The sequence below is a fragment of the Neofelis nebulosa genome, chromosome 5 (genome assembly GCF_028018385.1).
Source record: "Neofelis nebulosa isolate mNeoNeb1 chromosome 5, mNeoNeb1.pri, whole genome shotgun sequence".
Classification (NCBI taxonomy): Eukaryota; Metazoa; Chordata; class Mammalia; order Carnivora; family Felidae; genus Neofelis; species Neofelis nebulosa.
The window spans coordinates 149,371,162-149,387,944 of record NC_080786.1 but is presented as its reverse complement, the minus strand read 5'-3'; the positions used below and the strand labels follow the sequence as shown (position 1 = coordinate 149,387,944).

General features: G+C 46.9%; 1 long non-coding RNA gene across 1 annotated transcript; it reads right to left on the bottom strand.

The window, feature by feature from the left end:
- Positions 1 to 11,389: 11,389 nt before the first annotated feature.
- Positions 11,390 to 14,777, bottom strand: LOC131512815 (uncharacterized). Its single transcript, XR_009262322.1, has 2 exons — positions 14,242 to 14,777; positions 11,390 to 14,038 (listed from the first exon to the last, which is right to left on the bottom strand). It is a non-coding gene; the product is annotated as an uncharacterized LOC131512815 (long non-coding RNA).
- Between the last annotated feature and the right edge of the window lie 2,006 nt (positions 14,778 to 16,783).

The following is a 16,783-nucleotide window of genomic DNA, read 5'->3' as shown; positions in this document are numbered from 1 at the left end:
TCTGGATTTGCTCTCTTAACTTAACCTTTTTGGCCTCTGATATTTTCCCTGCACCGTGCACTTAAAACACATTTAATATTGCAAAAAAGCATTTAATATTTTATCCGGCATTGTTACATGTTTGAAGAGGGAGGGTTTTAGGGGCGCGCCTGGGTGGTCAAGTAGGTTAATCGACCAACCCTTGCTTTTGGCTCAGGGTATGATCTCACACTTCGTAGGTTCAAGCCCCGTGTCAGGCTCTCTGTGCTGACACCACGGAGCCTGCTTGGGTTTCTCTCTCTTCTTCCCTCTCCTCCCCTCCCCCGCTCTCCCTCTTTCTCTCAAAATAAATAAAAAACATTTTTTAAAAAGAGGGAGAGTTTTAGGGTGCCACAGACACCCCATTTCCAGAGAACTTTATCTGCTCTGTCACAGACTTCAACACGAAAAGGCTCATTTTATGTATAATCCAGGGGACTGGAACCCAACCAAAGGGAAAAGATCTTGGCAAAGGACCTGACGTTTACAGAGCGTCTACTGTGGGCCAGCCATTAGAAAATGTAACCCTCACCCAAGCCTTTGAGGTAGGTGTTTTTGTCCTTAGAGACAGAGCCTCTACTCGTTCAGAAACCCATCCACAGCTCCACAAGCTGAAGCTGGGACTCAGCTCGATCTCGCTACTTCATAGATTCAGTTCTTTATGGCTTTTCCTCCCCCATGGGAGAGTATTTCTATGGTGCTTAGAGATGTCTTGTGTCTCCTTATATAGCAAAGGTCCAAGACTTCTCTTTTATCAGCTGGTGCCAGACACCTCCCTCAAATTCTAGAATTCTCACCAATTCTTCGAAAAATTAATTAACAGCATCTTTATAACCTAGTAAAGGGAATATATATAAATATGCATGTGTGTATGTACCTATATATACACACACATATACATATGTATGTATATGTGTGTGTGTCTATATTTTTTTCTCTGAAAATAGTCAGTAAACCCTCTAAGAAACTTGGGGACAGAGACAGGCTTGCACGTCTCTGTAGCCTTCTCAAGTCCCAGCACGTGCCCTGAAAGGATAGACATTCAATAAATACCTCTCAAATGAACAATTGCTATTACTTGTTACTGCAGCATGAGAATGTGTACACAAACATCAAGGCCACGGGTGATTCAAAATGTGTCCAGGCGAAGTCTTGCAGCCCTACAAAGGCACATGTCTCCAAGGTTAGGGTTTGGACATTCCAATCCACCCCTGCCGTTCTCGACCACATTTCTTTTCCCTGAGTCAGTATGCAGAAGCTCCTCCTGCTGTGTCATTTACTTTGGCCCCCCACACCCTCCTCTGGGGCTCAGGAGAGTTTGAGTCACAGATGTCAATGAATCTCCTGTCGGTCTGCTCACATTCTCTTTCTCGGGCGCCATCATTGGTCTAGATGCGTAGGCTTGAACCCCATCCCAGCATGTGCACCTGCCCCTGTGGGCGCTGATCACCTGGCCCCCTCCCGTGCTGGGTTAATGCCACGTGAGTCACTGTTGTCTTGCCAATCTGCCATGCTTCCTGATGCATTATCAGTATGAAGTCTACGGGTTCATCACTAGCCCCCTTTAATGTGCTCACTGAAGAAGAACAACACCTCGCTTCTCTTGCTCGTGTAGTCACCTAGTCTCGTTCCAAGGATTACCTTCCATTTGGGGCTTGGAGAGAGCCAGTCTCTTTCTTCGACTACTTCCTCTGGGGAAAGAGGTCACTCTTGAAAAAGTGAACCCACAGAGGCTCCAGCTTTGCCTCCGCACCCTAAAGGGACAAGAAAGCAAATGACTCTTTCAATCTCGTTTTAAACTGAAGCGTGGGACTGCCTCTTAGAACTGGAAAATGTTAATCCCCGAACACACAGCTCCTGGCAGATGTGCATCAGAAGGCTCTATGTAGGGGGAAAGGAGGTGGAGGCAGTTTAATTGGCCTGAAAGAAACAGCCTAGAACATTACCCTCCTTCCTCTACCAGCATGTAGGAAGGGAGAATCAGGTCAGAACTGAGGGCACTTGCCTGGATGCTTGGGAGCTCTCATTTGACGGCCCACCCATGTCTCAGGGAGACTGATCTCTAAGTTCTTTGAATACCAAGAAGCAGATATTCATAGAGCCTGTGCTGGCTTATTAAAGGAGTTTCTTTTTAAAAATGCACTTTTATTTAACCTCCTTCTCTAGACGTTTGATACGAACTAGTGACAAGAGCCAACAGATTTAGTTTTCCAGAACCCTAAGCGTTCTCCAAAAGGTAGTTTCAGTAAAATGATTCTTAATTACCAAAAAAAGTTAGGTTTGCATCAGGTGATCAACAGGACATTTAAGTAAAGACTCAGATTAGAAAAAGGAAACTACGGTTTTCAAATCAGTAGCAGACACAATTGGAAAATATCAGACTAAATTAAAAATAGTAAATGCATACTACGTTTCTTCATGAATGAGCTCTGAATAAATTCGGATTTATTGTGATGAATGACATCTGCTTTTTATTTGGGGACGGAGATAACTTCAGCTTTATCAATTGCTATGTATGATTTTTAGAGGGCTAGCAGAAAAATAAGACACACCGGGAAGCAAGAGTTGCCTCATTCAATTTCGTGAGGCTTTTTTTCCTTGACCAAAACGCGCCCTAATTTGCTGGTTCATCAACCTTACCCTTTTCACTGTCATCCTGCTTGAAATTCTGTTCTTGAAGTTCTCGTAGGTGAGCACGAGTTCCATTCCTGGCCATCCCCTCCCTTCGGTCCCAGCCCAGGCTGACTTCTCTAGGACCTCCGAAGGCACTCGATGTCACTCACAAGGCTCCGGTTCCTTCAAAAATCATTGTCCGGCCTCCATGGGGTTCCCAGCTCTGCACTGGGTCCTGGAGATGCCATGGTGAACAGGACCTGGTCCTTGCTACCCAAGAGGAAGAGGTCACTAAAATACAGGGTGAGTGCTGGGGCCCCTGTGTGGCTCAGTCGGTTGAGCGTCTGACTTTGGCTCAGGTCATGATCTCACGGTGCGCGAGTTCAAGCCCTGCGTCGGGCTCCGTGCTGACGGCTCAGAGCCTGGAGCCTGTTTCAGATTCTGTGTCTCCCTCTCTCTCAGCCCCTGCCTACCCCCCGCACTCTGTCTCTGTCTGTCTCTCTCTCTCTCTCAAAAATCAATAAACATGAAAAAAAATTTTAAAATACAGGGTGAGTGCTACTGGAGGGGCGAGATCAGAGGGCACTGGGAGCCAGACTGAGCCTTCCTGCGCAATGAAGGATGAACCCACAAGAGAAGAGTACTGTGTCCCCGCGGCCAGTACTTCTGCGCGCTAAGTGCCTCCCAGCTACGGGGGGCTCCGTTCTCAGGAGCTGCTCGCATCTGGGAAGAAGGAAAGGCGGCTTTCTTCTCAAACCAGAAGTTTCCCAATAACAAGATAGCGTCGTTCGCATTAAGCAACTTCTGTGCCAATCACATTAAAAAGTCAGCATCACCCCAGAGAAACCTAAATAGGTCTACTCGCAAAATGAAAGGCTGTCATTTCTATTTCCACCAATTCAAGAGCTAACATCTGCCGCGTCTTTCCAGAGGTGCCCATATTGGTTCAATTCTACCCATTCAGCTCATTTCTTAAAACTGTTTGAAACTGAACTGAAACATAAATAGACTCCTCTGTGTACATATACCACCATTCCAGTGGGGGAAGTTATTTTTATAGAGAAATTTTTGCTTAAGTGATAATGCGGCACCTGGCAGTGAACTCAACAGACATTTCTGTTAAACTGGGTATAAAATAGTGATTATTTAAGGGCATTTATTTGCTATTTGGAAGCCATCAGCTTATGATTCAGGAACATTTGGTAGTTTTTGCTTGAGTCAAGATTGTGGAGCGTGCCTTTCTAATTCTTTGGTGACGAACAGCTCAGGGGCACAAAGCCCACCCTCCCCAGCCCCCACAGTGGTAATGGGTGGGGGTGTGGTTGGTGCAAGGACGGCTGGTGGACAAGTAGCCAACATTCCTAATTGTCTGGGGCCTGATCGAAGTGGACTTTTACCTCCTGGGTCTGCTGCTTCTCCATACCTCTCTGTCCCTGGAGGACCTATCCCCACTCTATCACTCTGGCCCAGGGAACAGAGGGCCAGAAACTCAAGGTGCAGATACGAACTAAATAGAACTTAAAAATTGGGGGCGCCTGGGTGGCTCAGTCGGTTAAGCGTCTGACTTCAGCTCAGGTCATGATCTCACCGTTTGTGAGTTCAAGCCCCACGTCGGGCTCTGTGCTGACAGATCGGAGCCTGGAGCCTGCTTCGGATTCTGTGTCTCCCTCTCTCTCTGCCCCTTCCCTGCTCATGCTCTGTGTGTCTCTCTCTTAAAAAAAAAAGTTAAAAATTGGCTTGGGGATGCCTGGGTGTCTTAGTTGGTCAAGGGTCCAACTCTTGGTTTCAGCTCAGGTCATGATCTCACGGTTCATGAGTTCAAGCCCCACATCGAGCTCTGAGCTGATAGCATAGAGCCTACTTGGGATTCTCTTTCCCTCTCACTGTCTGCCAGAAAAAATAAATAAACTTAAAAAAATTGGCTTGAACAATTTTGAAAGATTTTGTATAGCCAGTTGAGCATGGGACCATTCAGATTATAATTATTATTAGTTTTTAATTTAGATTCAAGTAAGTTAACATATAGTGTAGTATTAGCTTCAGGAGTAGAATATAGTGATTCGTCACTTACATACAACGCCCAGTACTGATCCCAACAAGTGCCCTCTTAATTTTTTTTTTTTAATTTTTTTCAACGTTTTTTATTTATTTTTGGGACAGAGAGAGACAGAGCATGAACGGGGAAGGGGCAGAGAGAGAGGGAGACACACAGAATTGGAAACAGGCTCCAGGCTCCGAGCCATCAGCCCAGAGCCTGACGCGGGGCTCGAACTCACAGACCGCGAGATCGTGACCTGGCTGAAGTTGGACGCTTAACCGACTGCGCCACCCAGGTGCCCCATAAGTGCCCTCTTTAATACCCATCACCCATTTAGCCCATCCCCTACCTACCTCTCCTCCAGCAACCCTTGAGATTATAATTATTTTTTAAGTAAAACAGATACTATGCTTGATCGATCATTCAAAGCTAATCTAAGTTTATTTCTATGCAAAGCAAAAAAAAAAAAAAAAAAGAACAAAATGAAAAAAAATCCACTGAAACCAAAAACAATTTAAACTGGACTCACATTTTGAACGTTTCCCTTCTCATAAATTCGGAAAGCCTTTTGCTGAACAATTCCCTTACGGAATGGCTGGAGGAACAGATCTATTGGATGAGGAAAACCAAACAAATATAGAAACGCAAGCAATGATTCAAAACGAATGAACAGTTGACATTCTAGCTCTTTCTATGTACGTAGGGTATCCCAAAAGAGCATCGGCCAGTGCTCCCTGACAAAATAATCAATTCCAAAACCCTTGGAGTTCTCTACACACAATTTGAAAGGCCTCCCTGGGCTTTGCATACACTGTTCCTTCAGCTTGAAATATTATTCCTCCCTTGTCTGGATGTCTTATTCAGACAAGAGTTCATTCTTCAAAACCTAGCTCTGTCACTCACTCTTTCATAGACACTTTCCTGGTCCCCTGAGAAGAATTGATCACTTGCTCCCTGTACTCCTTTGGAATCTCATGAAAGAGTCTCTTGTGGGACATGTCCTGATGTTTTCTTGTTAATTCTTTTTTTTTTCAACGTTTTTTTTTTTTTTTTTTTTTTTTTTTTTGGACAGAGAGAGACAGAGCATGAACAGGGGAGGGGCAGAGAGAGAGGGAGACACAGAATCGGAAACAGGCTCCAGGCTCCGAGCCATCAGCCCAGAGCCTGACGCGGGGCTCGAACTCACGGACCGCGAGATCGTGACCTGGCTGAAGTCGGACGCTTAACCGACTGCGCCACCCAGGCGCCCCTCTTGTTAATTCTTTTAATATATGTATCTCTTATATGAAGCGACTATAGCCTTCTTTTTTTTTTTTTTTCAACGTTTTATTTATTTTGGGACAGAGAAAGCCAGAGCATGAACGGGGGAGGGGCAGAGAGAGAGGGAGACACAGAATCGGAAACAGGCTCCAGGCTCCGAGCCATCAGCCCAGAGCCTGACGCGGGGCTCGAACTCACGGACCGCGAGATCGTGACCTGGCTGAAGTCGGACGCTTAACCGACTGCGCCATCCAGGCGCCCCCTAGCCTTCTTTATTTTTACAACATTGCACATGGTAACCAGAGTATGGTAGGTGCCTCACAGACGTTTCTTGAACTGAATTGTATTAACCTTGAACTTATATTACTACGTAGTTCATTTCCCTTCCATTAACTCTTCCTTACGTTGACCCCAATTCTACCTCCTTATAAGTGCCCCTCACTTCCCCTGTTTCACCCTCAGAGGCAACACAAAATAAGTCTACTTCTTCTTCCAAATAAATGCAAAATGCAAGGCACCTTTCATGGCACCTGTAAAGAGATACCTTTCAGTCTTTCCCCCATGACGTTTCTGGGACTCTCCCCTGTGCATGGACACGGTCGCTCGTACATCACTTCCTCCACAGTGTGGCAGCCAGAAGAAGAGCCTGGGGAGCAGAAGCGGACGGATGAGTGAACAGCACAAAGCATCACACCTCTATTGGAGCAACCCCTCGTTATATAGGGACCTTTCTAGCAAACGCTACTGTGCTAGTAATTCAATAAAGTTCCATTTCCTCTAAGCCAAAGATAATCTGACATTTATGTTATAATTTCTCATATGCAAGTTAACAGTTTCAGTGTTTTTGTTGTTGTATTGTTATTGAGCATCTTAAATGAGGCTCCAGTATGGACGAAAACCATCTGGCAATTGACAAATAGGGATGAGAAATACCCAACTGTGGGTCCTGACATAAGAAGAGTTGATAAAGACCATGAGGATAGATAAACAAGATGATTATTAATGCTGAGGCTGAGGATTCCCCAATTCTTCCATATTCCACAAATATGGAAATATGTCTCGTACCAATTGGCAAATAGTTGCTTCCCCGAGCCCCCAGAGTCTATGACAAGGAGCCTCCAGGAGCCAGCTCAAGCTCTGTGGCCAGCGTCCATTCTGACTAGATAATGCTGCGGCCTTAACAGTTGTTAAATTTTACCAGTTGTTAAATATTTTGATCACCCGTCCCCCCCTGAGCTGAAAGGGGATTTCTCTACTGGCCTCCAAGTACACAAATGACTATTTCAGTGAATCATAGTTAGTCCCCGAATCCACAGGGAAGAAAACAAAAGGAAATGAGTACAACTCTAGCAAAAAACACAGTATGGACTCCAGGGTGTGGGGGAGTGACACTGTATGCTCCCATTCTCCCATTTGGTCAGACTTTGAAAAGCAGATGGGGCCCCACGGGTCTTGAGGATAAAAAGCCCAGGCCTGCCGGAGAATGGCTTTGCATGGTTTTCTCAGGGTCTGGGATCCTCTAGGGCCAAACGCCAGAAGAAAAGGAGCCTGTGTGGGAGGAACTATTATCTAATATTAGTCTCTTGATGCTTATAAGAACTGAAACAAATGATCGTTTACTGGTATCTTGCACCAAACCCGCCTGGAGAAGAGAAACTATCAGATGTTTCAACTCAACAGCTGCACATCAAAAATAGTAGTCTGGTAAACACCAGGAGCTTTGTGACATGAATGCTGGTAACAGGTCCGGTGTGTTGGAGACTCTGATGTGTCTTCTTCCTGGAATGAAAGGAGCCAGCATTGTGGCCACAGGTCCAATTCAGAGCACTGAATTGGGATCACAGCACCTTTGTGTGTGTGTGTGTGTGTGTGTGTGTGTGTGTATGCATGCACATAAGCACTTACTCAAACACAGGCAAACTATGATTAAGAAAAGTGTTTTCCAGGGGCGCCTGGGTGGCTCAGTCCATGGAGTGCCCAGCTCTTGATTTCGGCTCAGGTCATGATCTCAGGGTCATGGAATCCCCATGTCAGGCTCTGCACTGAGTGTGGAGCCTGCTTAAGATTCCCTCTCTCCCTCTCTTCCTCTGCCCTCCTCTCTCTCTCTCTCTCTCTCAAATAAAAAAGAAAAAGAAAAGTGTATGCTAAAGAGCCATTTAATCACCTTCCAAGAATCCATCTCAAAGAGTTTATGGGTGTCACTTTCTTCTAAATAAGCCCATTAGGAAACATACAAAGAAAGAAGAGGGGCGCCTGGGTGGCTCAGTCGGTTAAGCGTCTGACTTCGGCTCAGGTCGTGATCTCGCGGTCCGTGAGTTCGAGCCCCGCGACGGGCTCTGCGCTGACAGCTCAGAGCCTGGAGCCTGTTTCGGATTCTGTGTCTCCGTCTCTCTCTGACCCTCCCCCATTCATGCTCTGTCTCTCTCTGCCTCAAAAATAAATAAACGTTAAAAAAAAAAAATTAAAAAAAAAAAAAAAGAAAGAAGAACGAAGTCCACAGACCTGGACGTTTTGCGTATGTTATAAGTGTTTCTTCCGCGTGCTATGCCATGGATTAGACAGACTGTGATCATGATTTCTGTGCAAAGGCAGCTACTGGTATCATCGGACAGATATCACATCAGCACACACCATGATGGATAGACGATAAACTATGTTCTATAGCCAGCATCTGTTCTGATTGGTCTGGATCCAAACTGTACAGATTGATAAATATTTTGAATATTGTTCCCAGTCATCATTGGCTTGTGATTGAGAAATAGCACCACAAACATAAGAAGAAAGCCTGTTGTGTTCTCTGTTTTGGAAAACACAGCTGCTTTCTGGAATGACTGGCGGCTCAGTTGACATTGTATTCTGTTGCTCACCAGTGGCATTCGTGAAATGTTCTGCTATGTGTTTTGAATCTAGAAACCTACCGATTTGGGTCTGATCTCTATAATTTGCTTGGTTACGTTTGGGTTTTTTAAAAAATCTCACATCAATACTTTCAACAACTTACATCAAATTGACATCAGTACCCCCTCAATTAACATAAATAAATGCATCATTGTTACTAAAATTCCATTATGAAAATTCTTCAATGAAATAGCTTGAAATTCTTTAAGTTCTTTTACCCCAAATGAAATAATTGTTTTGTATGTGATTCTTAATAACTGAAGTTTCCTTTAATCCTGACTGTGAGTACCAGTGCATAAAAATAATAATTGCTTTAAGCAAAAAAAAAAAAAAATCAGAAGGTAAGAAATCCAAGCTGGTACAGTCGTTATAATCTCTAAAATACTCAAGGACCCAGGCTCCTTCCAGCTGTATACTTTACCAGCACTAAAGTAGGGCCTTGTTCCTCAGGGCCCAGAATGTCAGCCAAAGCTCCAGCCATCGCATCTCAGTTCAAGGTATCAGAGTGGAGAAAGAGGGAAAAAAGAATGCATTCCAACTGTCAGTCAGGGTAGGGTGCCAGAGTCTGCTACACAAAACACAGCCGGTGGGTGACAGAACCTGACGGGCCTTGACTGCTTACATACTTATAGCCTGGATTTTGTAGAGAAGGGATTGAAGATGAGCAACATGGGGCTTACGTTTCATTGGTCAAAACTTATCCAAAACCTAGTCACATCCTAGTCACACCTTCAAGGGATGTTGGGAAATGTAGGGCTGTTATTTTGTTTCCTTTTCTTAACCAAGGGCCCAACTAAAAATCAAGACTTCCATTACCCTGGGAGAAGAGGTGAGTACACATTAGGGGACAACGAGACTTTTCTTTTTCTTTTTTTCAGGAAAAACCATTCCTTTGGAAGAGAACAGATTGTATCCCACTCACTTGATTGAATATTCACTTCCTATTCTAGGGATTAGGAATAATAAAATGAATAACACATGGCTGCTGATTTCATAGACCTTACGGTCACATGGAGAAGGCCAGTGACAAGGGACAAGGCAACTTCCCAGAGGGTCTGCTCAGGGCAGCATAGTGCAAGGAGAGTGCATCCGAGAGCTACACGGGTGAGTAGGAGGTGCTGATGGAGTGTGCCAAGGCAATGGTGCGCATGTCCCGAGGCCTGGGAGTCGGGGAGAACACAGGATTTCTGAGGAGCTGAGTGATTTTCAACATCTGCAGAGTATTGAATTCAGAGGGGAGAGTATTGAGAGATAAGCCGTTGAGACCTTAGACCCCGGATATGGAGAACCTCTCAGCCACGTGAGACTTTATATGTTTCCTATGGGCCACAGGAAGCCGTTGAAAAGAAGGCCCATGTCAATGGCTAACAGCCATCCCTAGCCTCTGCTGAGTATCGAATATGTGCTTGACATCGTGATGATGAGCGTATTCCACGCATCAGTGCCTCCCCTGATTGAACGTTCACAACAAACCTGGGTGGGCAGATAACATGCCAATGTCCCCATTCCATCACTGAGAAAAACGAAGCGTGAAGAAACTTGTTCAAAGTCATTCAGGTGACGAGAGGTTGAGCCGAGATCGACCAGGGCCAGTGTCATGCCATGCTTCTTCCACTGCCCGGACTCCGCTGAGACTGGATTAGATGGGGACAAGGCCGGAGGCAAACCGTCGGAAGTGGCTAGGCGTAGAAACACAGTTTTTAAAAGTCATAACCTTCATTGCTGCTGCAAATCGATTAGGAGGGCCTGGCTCTGAACCCGCTCTTTAGTGCTGATTCTGTGACGTTTGATGGGTCCTTCTAGATCCCACTTCTTCACGGTAAAGTAGAGGTTGTTCCCTCTACTCTACCGGTCAAACAGCCCTCCTGTCAGGTTCTACCCACCTGAGTTGTCTGGGCTGTGGGCCACAGGTGCGTCTGACTGATTCGAGGACCACGTGGGCACCCTCAGCACCAGCCCCACGTCTGTCACACTCAGCCTGTAGGATACCCAGTAATCTGGGAGAGACCGCGGGGACTGGCTATGGGAGGAAGCAAGAGACACGACGTGGGTACTTTCGGCAAATCCCTCCTGCTCTTGGTTTGGATTTTCCAGTGTTCATTTGCTTCCCTCGGCACAATTAAGGTTGCCGACTGCCATGGGTCAAACGTGAGTGGTGCTCAGGGTCGGGCAGCTCCCTGGACCGACACGCATTGGTTCTCTTCGCTGCCCTGGAAATTGCAACAGCCCCGGCCCTTGGGGCCGTGTTTGGGTCGCACCACAGGGGCCCCCACCCTTCTCTGAGCCCACAGGCAGCCTTGTCCTGTTGGCTACTGTGCAGATGGCTTAGCCAGCACCAGGCAGCATGGGGTCCAGATGCCAGATACCGTTGTTACTATTTTCGACAGCAGCGGTGACTTACCACCAAACCTTGGAACTGGAGGGCCAGGGAGGCCCATGTTCTCATCCACATCTGGTGCTGCTGGGAAAACCGGCTCTGTTTTGTCTGCATTGACAGCATCCTGAAAACATCCATGCCTCCGCAAAACAGAAAATCTGACAAGTAAAAATGCCTCAGTAATGTACAGGGAGTTGAGGTAATGGGTTTATTCATTGTAAAAGCAGCTGGCCTTCCTTGTTAATGTTTGTTTGGTTTAAAACAAGGGAAGATCCCAGTTGCGGAAGGGACAGACGGGATGCACTGTGGTTCCTTCTCCTCTGGCTCTCTCCCTTCTCGTGGAGGCAAATTGCCTAGGATTCTGCCAAAAGCCCTAATCTCCTTTGTCCGGATAGTTTATTAGGTGAAATTTAAAATTCAAGGATATAACCTTTTCTTTATCACAGGCTCCTCTTTGTGGGTGAATCGTCTTTCCACCTTCACAACATAAATCCTATGATGCGGGGGGGGAAAAAAAGAAAAGTTGAGTTTATTCTGATGAGACGCTGTATTGTGCTCACTGCTGTCTTCTGTCCAGATGGAATCAGAACGTATTTCAAAATTTGCTTGACATTCACCCGACCATAAAATCTTCTCGGTGAGAGTGTCGTGTTGCCATTCATCCACACCGAAGCATGAAGCGGGAATTAGCCATGTGGTGGGGAGGAGAAAAGAGAGCATTAATTTGGTCTGTGCCACAAAACTAGTGGGAAATGAGACATTCAGTGGCTTTTGTCTTTTGACTCTTCAAGTTTCTGAAGACGCCACAGAACACAAATATGATACCGTGAAAATGCACAGCGCGGTTTGAGCTCGAGAAAAAGGATCGGGCCTTCCAGTCCAGGTTGGTGGGAATAGCATTGTTGGTGTTCTTGATTGGCAACCGGGATTCTGAGGAAGAAGGGGAAGAGAGAGAGAGTGGACACGGGAAGAAAAAAGCCCCAACAGCCCCCCAAAGCAGCCGAGGTGGGTCCCATGGGACTAAACTTCATCGTCTGGGACAGCCTGTCCAAATACAACACAATTTCAGTTTTGATCTACATTTTCCATATTTCCCAGAACTGTGGGTTGTTTACAGAGTCAGGAGAATTTTTGCTTTGACATGAAGTAATCTTGTCCTTTGGGAGCCCCCAAAAGTTAGCCAAGGTTTAAGAGAGTTCCAGAAACCACATTTTCAGTCCACTGTGGGTTTTGTTTGCTTTACTGTTGTGGGTGCTTATGTTGGAGGGGCTAAACAACACTGCTAGCACTTTTCAAGGTCTACGATATGGGAATCTTTTTTTTTTTTTTTCCTTCTAAAATCCGTTGTGTTGTGAAAATCATGGAACGGCTTCAAAATGTTCTTCGCTGTCATCAAAATCAGCTTGACTCAAAATATGATGACATTTAACATTAATTGTATGTCAGCGATTTATTTCAAGCTTATCTGGGGCTGAAGAAAACATATAAGAACCACCACCACCGAAACAAAACCTTCTGAAACAATTTCACAAAGCAGATTGTTTTTATTAAATATATCCATTTCTATTCAAATCATTGAAGCCTAGTGAGACAGTTTCCAATGAGCACCCTTACAGTGAAGACTGCACGAACCGAGGACGTTTATTACTGAGTTCGGTGCCAGCAGCTCAACACCCTGTACAAGGATCCAGAGTCTTCCAGAAGGTTCCGGCTCTCCAGGTGGAGACACCTCATGCTCTAACACTTCATGTTGGAAGGGAATGTAGGCCGGCCCCACAGAGGTCTGATGGTCTTCTCATCCTTTCTCTGGGGTGGAAGCTAGTGACGGACCTTCCCAAGCGATAATTTGCCAGGTCAATTAACCAAATGAAAGCCATCAGGGGAAGAGGGAATCTAAGGCTACCTCAGGGACACCCTTGCAGATTCTGGAGACGCCTGCTGACTAGAGGGGGCAGGCAGCAAACCCCGGTTTCTGATGGGGAGACTTTGAATGGCTAAGCAGGTGGGAGGCTGAATACGTCCCTTTGGGGAGCGGCTCTGGGGTTCCAGGCGGTGTCTGTGCTGAATGAAGGACAGCAGTTGGAGGGGACTGGGCACACATAAGCCACACGGGAGGATCCTCACAGACCTCCCTGTGTGCCCATGAGGCCAGGTGCTGCAGTGCTCTGTGCTGGGCGTAAGGTGACAAAAGGGCGCAGCTCCCACCCCCAGAGGCTCCCAGTTGGGTAGGAAGACAGACACACAGGCAACAAGTCAGAAAATAGAGCTCCAGGGCACCGTGAGAGCCCAGGGTGGGGGCCGAGGCTCCTCCCTGTCAGGCTTTAGAATCCCCGTTTAGGGGCACCTGGGGGGCTCAGTAGGTTAAGTGTCCAACCCTTGATTTCAGCTCAGGTCGTGATCTCACAGTCCGTGGGATGGAGCCCCATATTGGGTTCTGCGCTGACAACAGGGAGCCTGACTGGGATTCTCTCTCTGCCTCTCTCTCTGCCCCTCCCCCCTCTCAAATAAATACATAAACCTTAAAAATAAAAACAAAAACTTAAAACGCCGGCTCGCACATCTGACTGTTTCAGAAGACGTTATTTTCCTTGAGGCGCTCTGTTCCCTTTCCTTTTCTTTTTTTTTTTTTTTTTCCCGTGACAGAACCACACGACGGCATGAATTATTTCACTCATAAAAGGAAGAGAAAGTATTTTCACAATTTTGAGCACACTGTGGCATGGGCACCAACACGGCAGAGTGAGAGCGGCCTCCCTGGCGAACAGTTGTTGTCTCTTGCAAGGTTTCCAACCCCCAGGACGTCCTTGGTTTTCTTTGCCTTTGCCTCCCTGGGGCTGGAAGGAAACAACGAGGGAGGAGCGGGAGAAAGAAAGAGACAGAGACAGAGACAGAGACAGACAGAGACAGAGAGAGACAGACATGATGTGCACAGGGACCAATGAACAGAACCAGTCATGTCTCGTCAGGTCACTGGTCAGTCTGGACATGTTGCCACCATCTCAAGAGGACCTTCCCCCCTTTCCTTCTTGCACTTAACCTGGAATGGCCAGGGTCTCTTAGCCGGGGCAGATAATGCAAGGAGGGGTCATCACTCGCGTTCCCCTGACACCTTGGAGTTAGACGGGGGGCGATTTCCGCACCCCTCCCTCTTCTGACAAGCACCACCGTGGCACTGGTCCCCCCCGCCCCCTCAGTGGAGCTGCCCCCCACTCTCGGGCCCCACCTCTTCTCTGTCCCCAAGGCAAATGGAAAGCCAGGTGTGTGTACGAATTCCAGCAAGGCAAGGAAGACAGAAAGAGAGCAACTGAGATGTTGAGATTAAAAATAGGATAAACAGGAACTGAAAAGTCTGGGTTTCTATTTCTTTTCTGGTTCACTTTGTTTTCACGTTTCCCCCAGTGAACTGTTGTAGTTATGGTTTCTCCCAATTAGGCAATCATTTGTAGTCGGGGACAAGAAAATCAAACTTCTCGGACCCCCTCCGTGGAGAATTCCCCACCCCTCATTCCCTGAACGTGTTAATTGCCAGCACACAGGAGAACGATCGTCTAGAAGGAAAACAAACCAAACCAAAAAATCAAATTCACGCTTTGCCCAGAAATGCTCACACGGTTCCCTCCATGGTCCTCTGTGCCTTCAAACTGAAAGTGTCACAAATGTAAGAATATCCACGCCGCATAAACAGCTGGCGAGCCTCACTCTCTTGAGTTGGCATCTGGGGCGGGGGGATGGGGCGGTCGGCCCTGATGGTCGCCGGGGCACCATCGCCCTGGACCGCGATGCAGCACCCAGGCACCCACGTCCTCCCTACGGCTTGCCTGGAATCGCCTCCAGGCCAACCCCAGGGGAAAGGTGTGCGGGCCTCGCGTGCGTGGAGATCCATTAGTCGGATAGCCACAGCTTCATCTATCATGGCTTTGCTTCCTAAACCGTTAGCTGCAGGCCTGGAAAGCGCTTTATAAATCACAAGGCCCCAGAGCCTCGGCGGAGACGGTGGGAGCTGCCTGTGCTGTCTGAGCGCACCGCCCACTCGGCCAGCTGCGGGCTATCTAAAGCAAGTATCCCCGAGGTGGCCGCTTGCCCAGAAACAGCAGCCGCGCCTGCCTCCCTGGGCAGGAAGGAAAAGACAGCCCAGCTCAGAGCAGAAAGCTGCCCATGTGAGGGTAGGGGTGGGGGGTGGGGGGGCTCGTTCGTGGCCCCGTTGCCCCAAATCACAGTGGAGTCTGGCAAATGATACCCACTCTGGCCCATCTGACTGCTACCCATGTTTGTTATCTTCTTAGGGACGGCGACTCTTCTCAACTTCCGGTGATCAGAAACGCTTGGTAATTGTTCTCACTGAAAGCCAGAATCTCGCAATATACGACTTTGCTGCACACGGGCCAGATGAAAAAGCGGGAGGTGGCTTTCTTCTCCACAACACACCTAGTGCCAAAACAAAAGGACGTGGAGATGCTGGACTTTTTTCTTTTTTTTTTCCCCCCTCTTTATCTCTCCCTTTATTTTCCCCTACAGGAGGCAGTGAAACATTGGGAAGAGAAATGAGCAAACTAGAACCTGAACCTCAAGCTTACTCACCGGCAGGGAGTTTGGATTGTGTCTGGGTGGAAGTGTGAGGCCGCAACAGGCTTCGTTAAATCGTCACCTGTGTCCTTGCTTTTATTAAATATTCTTTTACACCTTCCTCTAGATTCTTCGGTCCTTGCAGGAAAATATTCTGAACGCGTCTTGCCTCTCAGAGAGTTGCCAGCTAAAATATAGGTTACTCGGATTTAAATTTCGGAGCAACGCTGAGCCATTTTTTTGGATGATCGGATGAATCATGAATAACGAAACGGCGCACGGGTCGTGTGTCCACTGAAATGTCATCCGCGTGTATCCGAAATTCAAGTTTACCCGTGCGCCCTGGGGTTTTTTTTATTTGTTAAATCTGGCGATCCGGGACGAGGTGGCCACGTTACATTCGACAGCACCCTTTGGCATCCTGATCACATTTTCCTTTTAGGTTTCTCACGTGTTTCACTCAAGCCTGACAGCAGCCACTTGGTAGTAGCAGCACATTTTCCAGATCTAAGAATTCCGATATGATTTAGTTTCTTCCTTCCGGCTTCCGGGGTAGCAACTCTCTGCTGGAATAACTGCTTCATTTCTACACTGACGTTTATACCAGGTATCCAGAGATGGCTGAGTCAACTAATCTAATACCGCCAATTTACTATCAGGTCGCATGAGACCGTCGCGGCTAAGCCCCCATGAGAATCTGGGAATATTCCAACCACTGTTTCAACAAGCTCAAGCCCTTTATACATGGTTGGAAAAAAAAAAAAAAAAAAGTTTTTTTTGCACCTTAGCAAGAGTGGAAAAGGCCCTCTGGAACCGAATAATTAGAAAGCCTTGAGTATGGAGAAAGGTGGCCGCACTTCGACATGTGAAATGACAGCCAAGGCCAGGAGGGCCTGCTAATTGCAGGATGGTTTCAATAGAAGATTTTTCTTCCCCCAATCGGTTCCAAACACCCAATATTCTGGAGTGGAAGGGACTGAAGGGAATGGAGGTAGTCTAGGACTTATGACCTTTCT